General features: G+C 45.1%; 1 protein-coding gene across 3 annotated transcripts in view; it reads right to left on the bottom strand.

Annotated features, from left to right (window-relative positions):
* SYNDIG1 (synapse differentiation inducing 1) overlaps positions 1–15,608 on the bottom strand; it is a 179,851-nt gene extending 164,243 nt beyond the window's left edge. The window contains exon 1 of one of the 3 annotated variants that reach the window (XM_047746679.1): positions 15,342–15,608. The gene's annotated coding sequence lies outside the window, so the exon portion shown is untranslated. Of the gene's footprint in view, positions 1–14,869; positions 15,161–15,187; positions 15,304–15,341 lie in introns of those variants that run through there. The other 2 variants (XM_047746681.1, XM_047746680.1) reach the window with 2 other exon arrangements.
* Between the last annotated feature and the right edge of the window lie 1,361 nt (positions 15,609–16,969).

Here is a 16,969-nt window from a genome sequence, read left to right on the forward strand (position 1 = left end):
TTTTTTTTTTAATTTTCACAAGTGAGGATAAACACTTTTATACATATTTATATATTAGTCATTTCCATTTCTTCTCAACTTCTTCTCTATGGCACGTGCTCAGTTTTTGATGAGATTGTTTGGGTTCTTATTACTTGCTCTACAAGGATGAAGCATTTATTACATTTGTCACAAATGTTTGGTTCCAGGTTATTTTATGCTTTTTAATTTTGCTCACAGTGTTTGTTGCACAGAATGAATAACATATATTTGTTTAATCTTTATCAATATTCTCCTCATTTAGAAATGCTGCTAAGACATTCAATTGCAGGCTGAATTTATTTATGCTTTTTGTATTTATTTATCAATACTTCTCTTTTTATATTCATTCAGAATTTTTTTATGATGTGGAGAGATATAATTCAACTTTATACCCAACTATCTAACTTCCTACATTTTAGTTGTTGACCAGTCTTGGTCTTCCCTTGATTGTCATGCTGCCTTTGCCAATACAATAACCTCTGGGGGCTTGGAATCTATTCCAGAGTTCTCTATCTTACGTATCATGGCAGACTGAATGTGATCACAAATTCTTTGACATGTCTCCCTTCAGCAAGTTGGCTCTACTTTTCCTCTTCTTTAATATGGACTGGCTTAGAGACTTGCCTCTAACCAACAAAATGGGGTTGGGCTGAATAGGCTTGTACACTGTGCCTCATTCATGCTCATTCTTGGAGTGCCAACCAGGGCACATGAAGTCTGTCTACCTTGAGTCCAACATGCTGTGAGAAAGCTTCAGGGAGAGGCAAGGTGTGAGCACTGCAAGTGACATTCCCAGCTAGGTCCAGTATTCAAGTGAGCCCAGCCCAGGCACCTAAGCTATGGAGTGAAGAAGCCCCCAGTGACTACAGACCCAGCCATCAGAGTCTTCAAGGCTGAAGCCCCAAACGTTACAGAGCAGAGACAAGGCATCTCTGCTGTGCCTTCTTGGAATTTATGACCCACATATCCATGAGCACTAAGTTCTGGGGGCAATTTATTATGAACAATAGATAGCCAGGACAATCTGTCAATTATTTACTAGTAATTAGAACCTCAGAACTCCAATGAATGTGAGGTTTGTCTTTATTGTGATAAAAAAACACAACATAAAATTTGCCATCTTAACCATTTTCATGTGCATAGTTCAGTAGTGTTAAGTAATATTCACATTGTAAATAAGATTTCTAGAATTTATTTTTTAGCCCTGATAAATAGTAATAAAGGATGGATCCTTTATTTGCATTTCACAATAACTCTGTGAAGGAGGTAGGTAGGTATCTTTTCCAATTTATAGATGAGAAATCACCAGAGTCAATGGCGTCATCTTGTCTCCTGGATCTTAAGCAGAGGGCATCTGGATCATCTGGTACCCATCCCACAGTTCTTGTCCAGAAATGGGGTAATTGTGAACATGAAAAACAACCAAGCAACTGGTCTCATCATTTTGTTTCTTTTAATTAGGATATAACTGATATATAACATTATATTAGTTTCAAGTGTACAACTATTCAAAATTTGAATATATTGTAAAATAATTACCACAATAAGGTTGTTAACATCCATCACCATGCATAGTAACACCTCTTTTTTCTTGTAATGAGAACTTTTAAGATCTACTCTCTAAGCAACTTTCAAATATTCAACATAATATTATTGACTATAGTCACCATGCTGCATATTACATTCCCTAGGACTTATTAATTTTATAACTGGAACTTTATACTTTTTGAACATCTTCACCCATTTACCCCTCCTACCCACCTCCCCAACAATCACCAATGTATTTTCAGTACCTATTGAGTTCAGGGTTTGTTTAGTGAGTTTAGTATTTGTGTGTGTGTGTGTGTGTTTTAGATTTCAAAATAAGTGAGATCATACGGTATTTTTCTATGTCTTATTTCACCTAACATAATTCCCTCAAGTTTCACCCACATAGTGACAAATGTCAGGATTCCCTTCTCTTTTTATGGCAGAATAATATTCCTGCGTGTGCACGCGCGCGCACGCGCATGGGTGTCTATATGATTTCTTTATACATTCATGCATTGATGGACAATTAGGTTGCTTTCCATGTTCTGGAAATGTTCTTTTCATGTTCTGTAAATAATGCTTCAGTGAACATGGGGATGCAGATATCTTTTTGAGCTATAACCTAACTCATTTTCTTTGGGCAAATACCCAGAAGTAGAATTTCTAGATTACATTGTAGTTCTATTTTTTTTTTTTTTTTTGAGGGATATCTATACTGCTTCCTATAGTAGTTGCCCAATTTACATGCCCACCAATAGTGCACAGGGGTTCTCTTTTCTCTACATGCTATTTCTTGTCTTTCTAATAACAGCCATTCTAACAGGTGTGAGGTGATATCTCATTAAGGATTTGATTTCTATTTCCCTGATGATCAGTGATGTTGAGCACCTTTTCATGTACCATGCATATGTCTTCTTTGGAAAAATGTCTGTTCAGATCTTCTGCTCATTTTTTTAAAAGATTTTATTTATTTATTTGACAGAGAGATCAGAAGTAGACAGAGAGGCAGGCAGAGAGAGAGAGGGATGCAGGCTCTCCGCCAAGCAGAGAGCCCGATGCGGGACTCTATCCCAGGACTCTGAGATCATGACCTGAGCCGAAGGCAGAGGCTTAACCCACTGAGCCACCCAGGCACCCTTCTTCTGCTCATTTTTAATCAGATTTCTTTTATTATTGAGTTCTATGAGTCCTTTACATATTTTGGATATAACCCCCATCAAATATATGATTTGCAAATATTTTGTCCCATTTGTTAGGTTTCTTTTCCATTTCGTGATTTCCTTTACTGTGCAGAAACTTTCGAGTTTGATATAGTTCCACTTATTATTAATGTGATGTATCACACTGATTTGAAGATGCTGAACCATCCTTGCATCCATGGCTAAATCCCACTTAGTCATGGTATGTGATCCTTTTAATGTATTGTTGATTTTGGTTTGCTAATATTTTGTTGAGGATTTTTGCCTCTAGGTTCATCAAGGATATTGTGATTTTCTTCTCTTGTGTCATCCTTGTCTAGTTTTGGCATCAGGGTAGTGCTGGTATTGTACAATTTGTTTCGAAGTGTTCCCTCCTCTTCTTCTTCTTCTTTTTTTTTTTTTTTTTTGAAGAGTTTGGGAAGAACAGGCATTATTTCTTCCTTAAATGTTTGGTAAAATTATCAGTGAAGTTATCTGGTCCTAGACTTCTGCTTGCTGGGAGATTCTAGAATCTTTTCATTTTGCAAATCTGAAACTCTATACCTATTAAAAATCTCCCCCCTTTCCTCTACCATCTATTAGTAACCACTCATCTATATTTTGTATCTACGCATTTGACTCCTCTAGGAACCTCATATAAGTAGAATCATACAGTACTTGTTTTCTTATGATTGGTTTATTTCACTTAGTAAAATTCTTAAAGGTTTATCCATGTTGCAGCATGGATCAGAATTTTCTTCCTTCTTAAGACTGAATAATATTCCATTGTATGTAGATACCACATCTTTTTAAATCAATTCATCCTTCAATGGACATTTGGGCTTCATCCTTGGATTCCACCTCTTGGCCCTCATGAACAATGCTGCTATTAACATGAGTGTGCAAATATCTCTTCAAGATTCCACTTTCAGTTCTTTTAGATATATATTTAAAAATGGGATTACTGGGTCATATCGTAATTCTATGTTTATTTTTTTAGGAAACTCCCTCCTATTTTCCTAACAATTGCACCATTTATAGTCCCACCAAAAGTGTACAAGAGTTCAATTTCTTCACATGATCTCCAACACTCTTTGTTGTTGTTGTTTTTAATTTAATTTTTTTTTAAAGATTTTATTTATTTATTTGACAGACAGAGTCACAAGTAGGCAGAGACAGAGAGGAGGAAGCAGGCTCCCTGCAGAGCAGAGATGTGGGGCTTGATCCCAGGACCCTGGGATCATGACCTGAGCCGAAGGCAGAGGCTTTAACCCACTGAGCCACCCAGGCGCCCCTGTTTTTAATTTTATAGTAGCCATCCTAGTGGGTGTAGTTTTGATGCTCTGTTTCATTATCTGAGAGGCAAGCCCTCCTTCATTCCTCTTCACTTAAAACAAAAAAAAAAAAAAAAAAAAAACCTTAACATCACAGCCCGATTATTCTTTCATGAAGTTTTTAATAATTGTATCAAGTTCAAAAGAAATTATAACATCAGGATTCTGACTTAAATGACATTAAATTTATAAATTAACTTGGTGAATATGATGTCATCTTATTATTAGTGAGTGTTCTTATCCAAGAAAATGGTATTTCTTTCCTCTTATTCAAGTTTTTTTCTTATTCCACGAGTAAAATTTTACAGTTTGTTTTGTATTGACCTATATAAATTTCTTGCCAAAATTATTTCTAGATATCTCTAACTTCAGTTGTTTTGCTAATAGCACACCAGAATGAGGTGGGCCCAGGTAACAAGGAAGCCCAGGGGCAGGGACACTGAACTTTGACAGAAGGGCACCAGTAATGGCCAAGCTGAGCCTTGAAGGAGATTAGCAAGAGGTGTCAACGAAGACGGGGAGAGGCATGCAAGCATGTAGCGTGTGTGTGTATGTGTGTGTGAGTGTGTGTTGGGAGCAGGAACGACCCAGTGTTCTGGGAACCTAGACAGGTGGGGATAACACTGGAGGGTGGATAGGGTGTGAGGGACAGCTTGCTATCCTCCCAGGCAGACTGTCCTATTTCACCGAAGATGAGAAGCAGATGATGGGCTTCAAGATGAGGACCATTAAGGCAGAGATGTGTTTTAAATGGTCACTCTTCCAATAGTCCTGGAGGCTGGGTGTGAGAAGCACATGGAAGTTGGTAAAGAGACCTTGCAGGAAGCTGCTGAGAGAACTTGGAAGGATGTTAGTGTCTAGATGGAGCTAAGGTAGAAGAGATGCAAAGGAGAGGTTAAAAAAAAATACTGAGAAGAAAAGAAATCTGGTTATGAGAAAGAGGAAGGGGGCTAAGAAGTAAGCTGTTTTCTGGTGTGGATATCTTGGTTACTGTGTGTCATCACCAGGAATGGCATGGGCAGGGAGTGAGAGGTCCTGGGGAAGGCCGAGGGGGTGTTCTCTAAAGCGGTTGCCCCAAGGGAGATGCTAGCAGGCATGCGGATAGACAAAGCTGAGCCTTGGGAGGGCTTAAGGATAAAGAAATCTGGGAGCCAGTTGCCCATAAACTGCAGCCAAAAGTTTGACCACAGGATTGTTTGGTTAGTAGGAATATAGGCGGTATTAGAAACAGTGGCCTCCTGCAAGGGGCTCAGGCCATTCTGTCAGAAAAGTCCTGGTCAGTGAAATTAAGGAGGGCCAAGGAGGGGAAGGAAGAGTCAGAAAAGAGAGAAGGGCATGGTCAGGATGGTGCTCCCAAGACATCCTCTGCGGCTAAGTCACACTGCAGTGGATAGAGAGAGCCTTTGATTTTTGCCCCAAGAAACAAAGAAGTTCATCTGTGTTTTACTATCTAAAAAGGCATCAACTTAGTCTTAAGAAGAGAGACATAAGCAATGGGCAGAGTCCAATTCCCTAAATACACTTTTGAAATATATAAAGTTCTGAATACAAATTCCAGGAAGACCAGCATTTTTCGGTAGTGTTGAAAATGCCCAGGATATTTGCATCTTCTGGGAAAAGCCTCATGCTGAGAGCAACAAGAGAGCAGAGTGTCCACAAAGTCTCGCTGGGTGACCCGCTGTCCTATTTAGTTTATTTTGATGCTCTCTATAAATGTCTGGGGCCCGTGGCATTTAGAGGGAACAGGTTTTCCAATGCTGTATGTTCTGCAGGAGATTCTGTTCTGGTCTTTTCTAGGTACACAACTCCCTGGCCTGGCCTAACCCAGTGTTCCCTTCCCCACACTATGGGTCACAGTTTGCTGACTTGCTGTGGGTACTATCCTCTAAGGAAGACACCAAACAGCACAGATGGAGAAATGATCTAATTACATTTTGTACTCCTTGGGCTTTGTTGCAAAGTAGAAGTGTCTGCATCTGTTTGTCTGTCCAATCATTACACAGGATTTTTTATTGTCCTAAGCATTAAGCCAGATATTAGCAATGTCAGGAAAACAGAGTGTCATGGGTGAGAAAGCATGAACTTTAGAGACAAATACAGGAAAAAACCCTAAAGATTTGAGTCCATGCACAGAGGCCCTACAACTAGCAGTAAAATGTCACAGAGCAGGTTGAATAAACCTTCTGGGTCTCAGCCCACCAAGCATATTATGGGGGCATCCCAGGAGGTTACCCAGGAATTAAAAGCTAGTAATACACACATTTCAAATCTTCATCCCTCCCCTTCCTTTCTCTTCCCTTCCTCTTCTTTTCTGGGAGAGAGATATGGATCATATAATAAGACACAAGCAGTAGAAGGCATCCATTTGTTATCCTGGTAACCCTCATGACAAGCTACAAACAAGCTCTGCAATCTTGAATGTGGCCTCCAGAATTCAGCTCACTCTGCTTCTCCAAATTCTTTTATTCCCCTCTGTTTCATCCAGACACCACAATGGTGAGGCTGCCCCTTTCAATGCAGCCAGCCCAGCTTGCTGTGAGGTGCCAGTGGGTGCAACACCTTCCCTCAGAGAGAGTGGAAAGTGGAGGTCTACAACTCAGGGAGTGGTGCCATATCCAGCCCTGAGAGCCAAATCTTGAGATCAGGAAGGCTAGAAGACTGCATTGGTGCCATAGGTCCAGATGGGCCAGCCCCTGGCATCTGGAATATCTGTAACTGTGCAGAAGTGAGGTCATTCCTCAGCCTGGTTATGAGCTCAGGCTTGCCTCTCCATGAGCCCCTGCATCACTCACTTCTCACCCCCTCCCCCAAACACTTCAATTTCCACTGAAGTGAAAGTGAAAGGGTCTAGAAACTCATGGTCATCACTAAGCACTTCTTTTGCTCCTAAAGTACACCAGTTTCACCTTAACACTGCCACTACTCAGTCCTTGGTATGCAGTCAGCTCACATGCATGCATAGGCCTCTGGGTCCTCACCTGAAAGATGGAGAGAACCTTTCTAGGTCTGAGGATGGTGTTCCAGAGAGATCACATGGCTTTCTCCCAGAAGTGCAAAAGACAAGCCCAGGAGCATAAATCCTGAGTTTGGGGAAATCTGTCAGCTGTGGAAGCTGAGTTCCTATTCTGCAGAAGCAGAGAAGTTCAAGACTGTGGGGCCTGGGGCTAGAGTCAGGAACTATGCTATGGGAAGGCCCTCAGAAGCTACCAGGAGGATCTACTACTTCATGTGGGTGCCTGAGGACCTGGGGTCCCTCCCACCAGGCAAAGTTTCTCCAGCCCAAAAGTAAGCCTAAAACTGGACATAACTTGCAATTCAAAATTGGAGTAGAAATTTTCAAAGGTCACCAGAAACCTCTGCAGGTACCAAGGGACATTAGAATAGTCAGAGCACAAGATATGGGGAGGTAGGGCCGTTCCAGATGGATTACAGGTCAACTAACTCATCCTTATCAAGGGGTCCCCAGGAAGCCCTTTGTTCACACCATCTGTGAGTTTGGTTGTTATAGTTCTGGGTGCACAGAGCAGCTGGAGACAGGCAGTGCTAAACTCTGAATGGGATGGAATGGCTGTAGACCATCAGTGGGAGGTAGCCTTTACCTGCAGAGGAGATTCCAACTGGAGGAATGCAAAAAGGAAAATAGGAAGTGAGAAGGGAGGTGCCAGCCAGGTGTGACATTCCAAAGCACGAACTTTCCAAAATAGAATGCTGGTGTCATAAAGTTCTTGAATATGGAAAAATATCTCTGCTCTGGCAAAGAAAGAGGGTGCTTGAGGTTGGGCCATGGTCAAACACCAATAGAGAGAGGGTGCCACCATGCTGGCCACACCTTATACAAGGGCCACACCTTACACAAGAGCCACACAAGAAGTGACATGTGCTGTGTGGCCCTGTTGGCCTGCAGTGCACAACCTCAGAGCAATTGCTGGAATCTGGAATGAAAGTATATGTTTGGGACCCAAAAGTCTGAAAGATATGTTATTCCTGGAAAGATGCTTGCCAAATCAGCTACTCGAGGTCTAGTATCAGGAAAGGAAACTGCATTATTCTGCAGACTTTGAGTCAACAAATACATTTTTCCACTTGCTTTAGAATAAACTGTAATGTTCCAAAATGCTCCTATTCATAGTTAATATATCTATACCAAGAAATACTCAGATGAGCCATTGTGCCAATGGATATTATGCAAGAGGACCTCAACAAGTAGGGTCAAAGGGAATGACGGAAGGATCAATGGCCATCAAATCAGTGGCCCCCCTCACTCTGAGTCACTGAGTGGGATGCTATTGCAGGTTGCATGTCCATTCCCTCCCAGAGGCAGTTAGAAGAGGATTCCAACAAGAGCCTTGATGATCTAATTCTGAAAAAAAGAACAATGTGGTTGCCCCGTGTCCACAGCTTAAAAAAAAAAAAAAAAAAAAAAAAAGGAAATCAATATAAGAGTAAAAGGAGGGAATGAATTTGGAAACAACAAAACAGATGATTCCCCTTTACTTAAAATCAGCTTCTACCAGGAATCCACATTTGTGAGGGAGTTTAATGCACTGTACTACACTGGAGTGCTGATAAGGAATGTGCTGTGTCTCTGGGTTTAGTGTAGAAAGAAGAGCTGTGAAATAGTATGCATATTAATTAATCTGCTCAAAGCTCTTTGTGGAGGAACTGTTTGTGCCCAAGGGCACTATGGGAAAGGAAAGACACTGGGGGAGAAAAGTGAAAAAAAGATTGCATGCAGGCAAGAGACACTGGCATGCATTTCAGGACTGGGGGGTGGTGGGACTGGCGAGTGCAGGGTCCTGACCACGGGCTATGTGCACGCGGAGGCTACAGGAGATCTGGAGCAGCTGGGTGGCTCTTAAAATACATCTATGAATGTCTGAGCTACTAGCACAGGACAGACCCTGTGCTTAGTAGGTGTCCACACTCAGTGTACACTGTTTATCTGTCACATCTCAACTTTCCTGACTGCCCTACAGGACACGGTCCCTGTACACCAACTGGTAAGCACAAGGTCCCTTCTAAAGGAAACACACAGGGGCAAGTGTCAAGGCTGAGATTTCAGATATTAAGGTTGCCTAGAGAAATGTTCTCCCTTATCTGTGGTTTCGGTTTCCACAGTTTAAGTTACACACAGTCAGCTGAGGTCCATGAGCAGATGCTCCTCCCCTGACATGCAGTAAGAAGGTCAACAACAGCCTACATCACAACACCGATCCATTCACCTCACTTAAGCTCATCACGTGGGCATTTTATCATCTCACATCATCACTGGAAGGGGGAGTACAGTTCAGTAAGATATTTTAAGAGAGAGGGGGGAGGCCATAACCACACAACTATTAATAAAGTGTATTGTTTTAGTTATTTTATTTTATTATTAGCTATTGTTGTTAATCTCTTATTGTGACTAACTGATTAATTAAACTTTACCACAGATATGCATGTGTAGGAAAAAATATAGTTTATATAGGGTTTGAGGCATCCACTGGGAATGCTGGAACACATTCTCTACAGATAAAGGGGAACTACTGTACTTTATTTAAAGGCAAGTTTAGGCATGGCGAATAACAAAATGATTGGTAGCAATCTATAGCAGGTGGAGTTGGGCACCTTCAGGGTCCTCTCCAAAGCTAATATAACCTGAGCCCACCCCTCAGCAATGCTACTGGTTTCCTAGCCCTGTCCCAGGACTTAAACCCATTAGGACCCCAAAAGCAAATCCTCTTATTTCAAATACCAACAACAACTGAGAAGCTATGCCACCAAGGTCTGAGGATAAGTGTATAAGAATAAGTTAAAAACTGCACACCGTATGAATGCCTGGGTGGCTCAGTTTGTTAAGCGTCTGACTCTTGATTTCGGCTCAGGTCACGATCTCAGGGTGGTGAGATCCAGCCCTGCACTGGGCTCCATGCTGGGTGTGAAACCTGCTAGAGAGTCTCTCTCTCTGTCTCCTTCTGTTCCCCCCCACCTTCCGTTCACACTTGTGCACACTCTCAAAAAACAAAACAAAACAAACAAACAAACCCCCCCACACAAACACACACACACACACACACACACACACACACACACACAAACCCTGCATATTGTACACAGGGCAGAAAGGTGAATTTATGTAGCATATTTTTTGTTTGCTTCCCTGAGCAGAGGTGAAGCTCCAGAATATTTGAGGTAAAATATTTTTTCTTTTTCAGAGTATCTTTAGCTTAAAGTTGAGACAATGGAATAAAATATTTGTAGTTCTAATTGTCTGAAATGTTTATTTGCTTCTTTGTTTTGTTTTGGATACCGACATTCCCCAATCAAGAAGAAGATTAAAGAGGGAACACATGGGAGGTGTGTTTGAAAGTGGCTACCCAGTGAGGCTGAAGGTTTGAGAACCAATGATTTTCCCGAGTAGGAATTTAAACTAAGCAGGCCCTTTCTGAAAGACTCACAGTGCAACCAGGAAATACCTCCCTTTCCTTTTCCATGGAGTCACACCCCCTAAATGCCACCACATTATAGCATTATCAAGACCTAAGTTCCAAATGACTGTGAACAACACAAGAATTGATTGAGAACTAAAAACTCAAAACATTTCACACCAACTAAACATTGATTTGAACCTCCAGGGCAAAACTCCCCATCTCTCTGGAATAAAGTTAATTGAACTCCTAGATAACTTCTTCTCACAGGAGTAAATATGCAAAACTGTCCCCTTGGTGGGTCTGAAGTATGCTTCCAGAAGCAGCTTCTATCTCCTGTATTTTCTACACATCTATGCTATTTCCTGTTCATGTTATGCTTGGTTCTGACCGTTACCTCAGATCCCAATGCTTATTTGTTGCTGTTGGTCTTCAGTATTTTATGTAATACAATTTAACAGGTTATTTATCATAAAATGATTTAAGATGACTTGGACTTCTGATCTGAGCAAAGTTTGTAATTTAAATCACCATGTGCTTTGGTGCTTTGTGGCTTGCTGATAATCTCTTGTTAAGATGTTTTCTCCTAGAGAACATGTATCATGCAATTTTTATAATGTGATATGAGTCAAAATTGATTTGTGCTAAGGATATATTTCTGCTCACATGTTTTTCCTGTAGATTCCCTGTAAGCCCCACCTGACATGAATGTCTGCACCACTCAGGCATGTTCCTACATGAGAACACATGCCCAGAGGAATGAGTGCACACTGTCGTCACTGACACTTGCTGAAGAACCAAGGGCAGAGCAGGGTCTTTTCTGAGCTCTCAGAGGGCCCTGGGTATGCAACTACACCAGAAAAGACTTGCAGTTAAGGCACTAAAATGTTCTCAATACCAAGTCTTCCCTGTTTAAAAAACTGTGCCAACCATAACCATTTTATTTTCATAATCCTGGAAAGAACAGAGATGAAAAGAAACAGAAGCTTGGCAAAGCTAAGTGAGCAGTCTAAGATCAACAAAAAGCAAGTGGCAGAACCCAGAGTTTGAAACCTGTCTCCTCACAGGCCCTCCATAGAGGCAGTGGGGTGGGTGGCCGCAGACTGGGGAAAATCCCAATGTGTATCCCCTACTCGTTCCCCCTGCACACTCAGCTGAAATCCAGTATACTGGCTGGCAAATAAAACCACTGTGGAGGCACTGATTGTAGCCCAGTGCCTGAAAGAGTTACCCGCCCCTTCTAAAGACACATTTATGAACTCAGGAAACCTGGAAATGTCTGCGCATTTTGCAAGGAGAATGTTAAAAAATCACATTCGTTAAAGCATCTTGCTACTGCCTTCATTATTTCAATTCTGGTGACATTGGCAGGAACCTGGTCAGCCTATCTTTAATGTTCGGAATTTTTAATGTATGCATATTTTCAATGCGCTGCTCTTTTGACATGGTGCCACATCTCCACTGTAGTGATGCTGGGTCAAAAGCTCTGACTCCATATCACCTCACATCAGCCTGTTTCAGCAAAATAACCTCAGGACTTCCCATTGAATGAACAGGTTGTTTTGCTACTGATTTAGCCTCACTGCTTTGCTGATGCTGACAAATGAATACACCCTTCAATCCTTGCCACCTCCACCCACTCACTCAAAGAATCTTACTGGTAAGATGAAGTCTGCTCAAGCTACAGGTCACAGTATTGCAATTAGTCCGTGTCGGTCATGAGACTTTCCAATGTGCATGGGGGTGGGGGCTGCAAAGGCCAAAATGAGGGGCTCAAGGCCATGCTGGTATCATGGAAAGACAAGATTTTACTTAAAACTGCTCACTTATAGAATGGTTATTCATATTGCAAAAGGTTAACTAAGGATGCCTTTAAATAATGCACTTTATAAAGGTATTCAAAAGTCTGCCTGAATCCTCCAAGAACATTGACAATTTTTAGGAGCAGCTTTTATATAAAAGAAGGCACAGAGGTGGCAGGGTGGGAGGGAGGCATGTAAGAATGTGGGGGTGGGGGGATCACCCTCCCATTGTCTATGGAGGTCTCACCATGCTAGTCCTCTCCAACCAACAGAAACAACATTTGGATTCACATCTTTGCAAACAGAGTATCTCCCTACAGGGTGCATCAGATGTGACTGGCATGATGACCAAACATTTTCTAATTGAGAGATGAAGTATTCAGTACTGCTCATGAACCCCAGAATAGCACCGACTAGTGTCTTGCATAGAAAACTTACATAAGAAAATACCTTTTTATTCTCTTATAATAGAAATAACTCCCTAGAAAAATACAGGTCAGAGTTAATGAGAAAGATGAATCAAGTCCAGTGTGTAGCACTTTTAATTTATGTCACGCTAAATGTGGAATAAATTAATTGCTTCCGATTTATGGATTGAGTTTAAAGTTTTTACCAAAAAAAAAAAAAAAAAAAAAAAAACACACCAAACTTTCACCTCTCATGGTTCAGCTGGAATCCTGTTTATTCCTTGCACATCAACTAGTATAAGTCAAATCTAATGGTTTCAAATGTCTTTTTCTCAGGATCTGGATTTCTCTTTCCTTCTTCAATCCCACTGTCACAAGGAACATCAGCAGATTTTCTTCTACTACCCCAAAACAAAAATGGAGGTGCCTTCATTTCCTTTTTAACATCACCTAGGTTCTAACAGAATCATTTAAAGTAGGTTTTGTGGGGTTTTTTGTTTTTTGTTTTGTTTTGTTTTGATGATAGGTGAAAATGGAACAAAATGCCATTAGCTGGAGATACACAGGGATACATTTAGAGATGAGATGGGCTTGGAAAGGGTTTTTAAACCCATCATCAAACATGGCCTCCAAAACTCTGAGGAGGGGTGATTAAAAAGAGGTCAGGACAAAGGGTCAGTGAATGTGGTGCTGGATGAAGGGTACACTGGGGGTTCAGCGTATTATTCTTTCAACTTTGGTGTACCATTGAGACTTTCTATCATAAAACAAAACAAAACAACAAAAAAAAAACTTTAAACACAGATTTTCCCATTTCCCCCCTTTATTTAACAAGACCCTCTTGGCTATGGAGATTCCATTTTCATGCAGTAGGTGGGGCAGGGTGGGAGAGAGCACCAGACCAGCTACAAACCAACATTTGCTTCTTGTAAAGGAAACAAGGATGTTGGAGAGAAGGAGGGAAGGAAGGAGGTGGAGGGCTCTTTCTCACATCCTCTCACAGGCTTGGCACCTGTGGTCTGATTTCCAAAGACACTCCACACAACAACCAGGCACACAGTATGCAATAATTCATCCGAAAATTTGGCTCCCATTACTTCCTGTCCTAGCCAGAAGGGACATCTGACTGCCGCGGGGCCACCTCGGAGGCTCATCTTCAGTTCTGTGAGGATTTTGGAGTCGGACCCCTCTCGCAGGACCACGTCCTGCACCAACGCAGACTGTCCTGGCAATCACACCTCAGCAAGGAAAAGTTGGCTCGCTCTGGGGTTTGTTACCAGGCTGCTCACCCCACAGGCTGCCGGTCTGCGCAGCACGCCTCTCCCTTTGGGCTCTGACTAAACACGCTGGCCAGTAGGAGGGAGACGGACAGATACACAGACACGCGCGCACGCACCACCGCCTGAGCCCAATTCTAACTAGAAAACGGAGCCACCCACCCACCCTCTATCCCTCAAATCAGCTAAGCCCTCAGCTGGTGTCTGCTGTACTGAGCACCGGGACAGGGCCAGGGAAGGCGCAGACGTGAGTCCCAGCCACTAGCCCGGCGGCGCCCGCGCATCTGACGCCGCAGAAGGACTGCGCTCACTTGAGGTCTGGGTGCCAGAAGCCCAAGCCTCTGGGTGCAAGGGGACCCCCCCCACACACACACACACTAAGGAAATGAAGGCGACCAGATGAAGCTTTCCTCTGATCTTTCAGAAAAGCCAAGAGACCCCACTGGCATCCTCCCCAAAGCAAGACTGGAAGCGCCCACTCTATTGGAGTCTTGCAGAAAACGCACAAGCTATCAAAGCCCCTTCCCTTAGAAAAGTGCCTAACTCTGCCGGTAATCCATTCCTCTGTCCGCAGCGCGGAGAGCACACACCGAGAGGCAGAAATCATGCCTAGGGAAATTAAGACTAGAACTTGATCCCTAAAAGCGTGTCCACTCGTTCCCCTCTCTGACCAGGGGCTGGCGACTCCCAGGGCTGTGAGCTGTCCTGGCTGCCAAGGACTAGACAGCTCTCGGAACCAGGGGGCTCCAGGAGTCCCCGCCTTCGTCCTGGTTCGAGGTTGGGAGTCCCCATCCCAGCGCGCTCGCGCCCTCGCCTTCCTTTTTCCCTTTGCTTGGCGAAGGCAATCCAAGCCGGTTTCCCTTCCCGATCCCATTTGGACCTCGGTCCCCAGCTCCGCGGCTGCCCCGCTCACCAGCCCCAGCCGGTCTCCTTTGGGTCGCTTCAGGGGGTCGCCCGAAACCGCAGAGTCAATGCCTGCCGCGCGCCGTCAGGGCCTTAGGCAGTTCCGCTCCTCTGCGCTCCCAGGTCTGGGTCGCACTAGCTCCCAGCGACTTTGCTCAACAGCCCCTCCGTGTCGCTGGGGCGCCTGGGGTGGCGAGGCGCCAAGCTGCAGCCGGGGCTGACAGCACCCGGCCCCTTCCTCCGCATCTTCCTCGCCCGCTCTGCGCTCCCCTCGCTCTTGGCGACCCCGCTCCTCCCAGGTCTCGCCGCCGCGACCACCCGGACTCACCGCGGGCAACGCGCCGCCGCTGGGTCTGCGCGCTCCCAGGCGGAGCCAGGGCGCCCTCCCGCGCGAGGGCCGCCTCCTGCTCCCGCCCGCAGCCCCCGCCCAGCTCCTGCGGGCCCCTCTGCCCGCCTGCGCTGCCGGGGCGGTCGGGACTTACCTCCCGGACAAGGTGACCCGGCCGGTGCGCCCAGGCGGCCGCCCGCGCGTCTCCGGAGCCGGCGAGCGTGCGGGGCGCCGAGCGGTGCGGCGCCCGCCTCTGCTCCCCAGCTCCCCTGCTCTCTCCTCCTCTGCCCTCCCCCCTTCCCGCCTCCCCTCCGCGCCGCTCCCAGCCCTGCGCTAGCCTCCCGCGCCCCCAGCTGCCCCGCGCGTGCTGGAGCGCCGGGCTAGGGGCAGCGGCGGCAGCCCAGGGCGGCCGGGAGCTCGCGCGTGGCGTCAACCGGGCGGAGTCCGGCCCTCCAGCCCCTGGGAAAGGAAAGGGTGCGGGGAGACGCCCCCGGCGCGCGCCTACCCCTGGACGCGCCACTGGGCTCGGCAAGCCTGGCGACACACGTGCTGAAGGCGGTAGCCAACAGGCTCTGGGGGAGGATGGCAGCGAGGAAAAGGGAACGGCCCCGTGGAAGGCGGCCACCAACTTTGCACCAAGCTGACCGGGCCCCCGGAGGTGATCAAGTCTGGCCGGTGGCCCGGGTCCGGTGTCTGGGAATGTGAAAGCGACAGAGACTGGGGGAAGGGGTTAGCTGCTGGGCACTCGGAGGACAGGGATTTGCAGCTTGGCTCTGAGAAATGACGGTTCCTCTTGGTCCTAAAGGCCTCCCCAAAGCTCCTGTATGGTTTTGAGGTTCAAAAGGACCCATCTTCAGGGTCTGGCAACTGTTCAAGCCCTGAGCAGCCAGCTATCCAGGGGAAACAGGTGCTGGCCCAGATTCCGAGACACCTTGCTCAGCCCCAAACCAGTCTGTTTTCTTCCAAAGTTTGCACTTTGGCAGTTGGAATTAAAAGAAAACTAAGGCTGTGGGGGTGGGCAGGCTGGGGGGCATAATCCTGGTGAGGAAAATGGGAATAGGGTAGCAGAGCAGAGTGAGGGCCACCTCCCAAGATATCCTGCATTTGAAGTGTTGGGGGAAGGGGAGAATAGCGTCTTTAGTTTGAATTCTATAGAGAAAGAACCTGAATGAAACATCTATCAGAAAAGGGGGTCACAGGTTATTTAGGAAAACATTCTGTTGAGCCCATTTCTACCTCAGGTGCAGTCTTGCTAGCTGAGGCCCTCATGGTCAAAGCTGGTTACACCCTCTGAAACCCTCCCTAGCACAGAGCCCTCCCTCTTGCACACCAAACCTTTGCCCCTGAGAAGGCACTGCTTCACCTGTCAGGCTGCCTCTAGTAGTTTCCAAAGGGCAGGAGTTGAAGGTGGTACAAGAACCACAGGTGCCTCCTTATGCCCCCTTTGTGGGGGGCTTGTCACCCGTGGAACATCAGCAACCTAAAGAGAATGCTGAAGTCCGAGTGCCACTGTAAAAGGCATTTGGATGGAGGAACGGGTCATCAGAATCAGCACCATCTGTGGTTTGCCTTTACCCACCTGAATTGCATCCCATCTCTGTCTCTTCAGCCTGGCAAAGGCAACTGTGGTTTCTTCCTCTAGATATGCAGAGCCATAAAGTCATGATTTGGTACATCTCTTCCATCTAGGAGAACTTCTCAAATGGGAAGAACTTGCTTTCCCCACCTTACATTAGCAAAGTTGCTCCTTATTCCTAGAGTCCTTTCCAGAACAAAAATATT

The sequence above is a fragment of the Lutra lutra genome, chromosome 9 (assembly GCF_902655055.1).
Source record: "Lutra lutra chromosome 9, mLutLut1.2, whole genome shotgun sequence".
Taxonomy (NCBI): Eukaryota; Metazoa; Chordata; class Mammalia; order Carnivora; family Mustelidae; genus Lutra; species Lutra lutra.